Here is a 2948-nt window from a genome sequence, read left to right as displayed (position 1 = left end):
TGGCACGTTCCTTTACACTAGGAGATGCGGAAAACTTGGGGGAAAGTGCTGTCTGTCGGAATTCGCAAAGTGTATCTGGCACTCAAGCAGTTTTTAGGGGGTTTTGTGGTATTTCCAAGCCACTTCAGACCACAGGTTGTGAAGCATTGCAGGTACATTACAATTGTTAATGAAGATCATGCAACCATGATCATGCCAAAAAGTAGGACTTACAGTGTTCCTCAGCTTCCTAACGTGATTGGTGCCGTTTGACTGCACACACTCCCCATTAAGCCCCACCAGGCCCCAATGAAGGGGATTTTGTGAACCGAAAGGGATTTCACAGTGTAATGTGCAGGTAAATTACTATTACAATTCTCAATATTCCAGATTAGTAATATATCAAATAAAAAAAATTAATCAAAGTATGCAGTTGACTGATTAAAAATATCTTAGATGGTGTGTGACTCAATGTCATACATCACAAATGTGGAAGCAAATGACCTGGTTCTGTGCATGACTCCAGGATTTTCAGAGTCACATTTATGAACATTATTGAACGTGGTAAGAAATTTTTATATCAAGCTCACTGTATGACATACATTTATTCTGAGCCTAACAAAACTGCATTGCCTGCAGGCAGTATTTTCTGACGCCATTCCCTGACCCAAACCCGGACCACAAACCTGTTACAATGCAGCTCTAGCCAGGACAAGGGCACGCATTGAAATGACCTTTGGGCAACTAAAGGAAAGATTCAGTGTCTGAAGGGTCTGAGGGTTGCACCTGACAGGGCCTGTGACATTATTGTTGCATGTGCCATTCTCCACAACATTGCCACCATCAGAAAGCCCTTTGTGGTGGAGGTGCAGCCTCATGATGACCTCCAGCCAGTGCACTTGGACCAACCTAGTGGCAGAGCTGCACGGGACAGAATTGTGGAACACCATTTTTGATTTTTTGGATTTTTTGTTTTTTTTACAAACAAAAACATTCATTAAATGAATAGAAGACAAGACAACATGCTTAGTTCCTTGATTTTTATTTCAATTATTCTTTGTCAAGAAAGCCAGTGATGGTCATCTTTTGCCTGCAATAAGATATATGTTATCCAAGGTCAGCAATAGTACTCCTTTTCAAGCAACTCAATCTCTAGTGCCAGTATTTTCTTCTTTAAGGTGTCAAGTTCTATTTCTCCCTTAATTTTTTTCAGGTCAAATACTAAATTTTCTGTTGTATATCCGTTTATATTGGGTACGGATATCACCCTGTGCCATTTTTGGATAAAAAGTAACAGAAATAAAAAGGAAATATACTACACTGCCCCCTCTGTATCATTTGTGCTGTAGGCCTGTCTGGCCTTTCCTCCTGCAACTCATATTGCAGTCAGAAATTATATGTACACAACTATAAATTAAGCAGTTATTTATGCACTTACAAGTACTTCCTCCAAAGGACAGTCATCTGAGAGGGTTCTTCACTGTGCTGTGCAAAAGAAACTAATGGCTAACTAAAAAAGTCCACTTACTGGACATGCTTCAGCCACCACTTGCTTGGGAACAGGTAAAAGTGTTGGTGTATTATGTAAAACTGCACAAAAGAGGAGAACACAATGGCATTAAAATGAACTACACTAGGAAAAAATGTGATCAATAACATAGTGCAAAATATTTTTACATTAAGTTATGCAGTTTTCACCTTCACAAGTCAAAGCAATTCATCACTACTCAATTTTTATCAGTTGAAATGACTGTACCAGCCATTTGGATTATAGGCATACTTAATTTAATGCAGCAACAATTATTTACAGTGTAGCAAGATAATTTAAAACTCATTTACCAGTAATGAAGGTGTTGCTACTGGTCCCTGGCTTTTGGTCTAAGGAAGAGCTGCCCCAGTGATGCCCTCCACAGGGTCTGTTCACATTTAAACCAAGGGCCAGCTCTTCTGCCGGGGTATAATGTGGGGGTGCAGGACCACTACCTGTTTTTTTCTGCTCTGCCTTTTTCTTGGTTGCTGTTCTAAACAGACAAACACAATTTAACATTATTTTGGTAAAAGAGACTAAACAGTAGAAGTAGAAAAGATTACCATTTTGAAGAATATTCTTGTATTTCACTTTTACTTGTTCCCATGTTCTAGTGGGTCCTGAGGTGGCTCTGACATTAAGCAATTATGAAATTATTAAAATACAAGATATACTGTAATAAGTGATAGAACCATAACATGGAGCACTTATGCATTTAATTTGTCTGAAACTTTTTGCCAGCCCTCTCTCTGGCTTTTGCACACTTTGAAGTTTTCAAATTCTGTATACCTTCTTGTCACGATCCTGTCCTGTGTGCTGTGTTTTCAGGTTTTCTTTTTGAGGGTTTGGGTTTGTAGCGGCTATTTAGTCTGTGTTCAGTTCCATGTCTTAGTTCCCAGTCTGGTATTTATGTCGTAGTATTTACTCCTTGTCCTTGTACTTCTGTGTTGTGTTCTTGATCTGTTATGTAGTCTGTCTGTGTTTTGGGTTTCAGTCATGTCTGGTGTCTAGTTTACTCTGTGTGTTTGTGGGTTGGTCTGGTACTGTCTGTGTGTCTGGTTTTGTGGTTATCCACATCTTTAAGTTACTTAGTATCGTCTTGTCTCGTATCTTAGTTCTTAGTCCTGTACCTTAGTTTATGTGTTAAGTGTTCACTCCCGGTCTGTGTACTTCTGTGTTTTGCCTATGTCTATCTGAGTTCTGTTTCATTGCTTCAGTCTGTGTTCCTTGTTGTTCATGAATGCTGTTTTGCATCTGCGTCTCTCTGTTCCCCCCTGCTGTCTCTCTGCCTGCGTGTCTGTTTTTCCCTTCTGTCTCTCTGCCTCGTTAACCCTGATCCCAGTCACCTGTGTTGCTCCCGCCCTGCTCGTTAGTCCCTGTGTATAAATGTCTGGTGTTTCTGTTCATTCTGTGTCTGGTCATTATCGCGTGTAGATGCTCT

General features: G+C 40.1%; 1 pseudogene; it reads left to right on the top strand.

Moving 5' to 3' along the window:
• Positions 1-17: 17 nt before the first annotated feature.
• On the top strand, positions 18-1041 carry LOC119906550 (annotated as a pseudogene).
• Positions 1042-2948: the final 1907 nt, after the last annotated feature.

The sequence above is a fragment of the Micropterus salmoides genome, unplaced genomic scaffold (genome assembly GCF_014851395.1).
Source record: "Micropterus salmoides isolate LMB-PRFRI ecotype aquatic unplaced genomic scaffold, ASM1485139v1 Ms_hic_scaffold_1665, whole genome shotgun sequence".
NCBI classification, from domain to species: domain Eukaryota; kingdom Metazoa; phylum Chordata; class Actinopteri; order Centrarchiformes; family Centrarchidae; genus Micropterus; species Micropterus salmoides.
The sequence above is the reverse complement of the archived record's forward strand: the minus strand, read 5'-3'. Positions and strand labels throughout refer to the sequence as shown.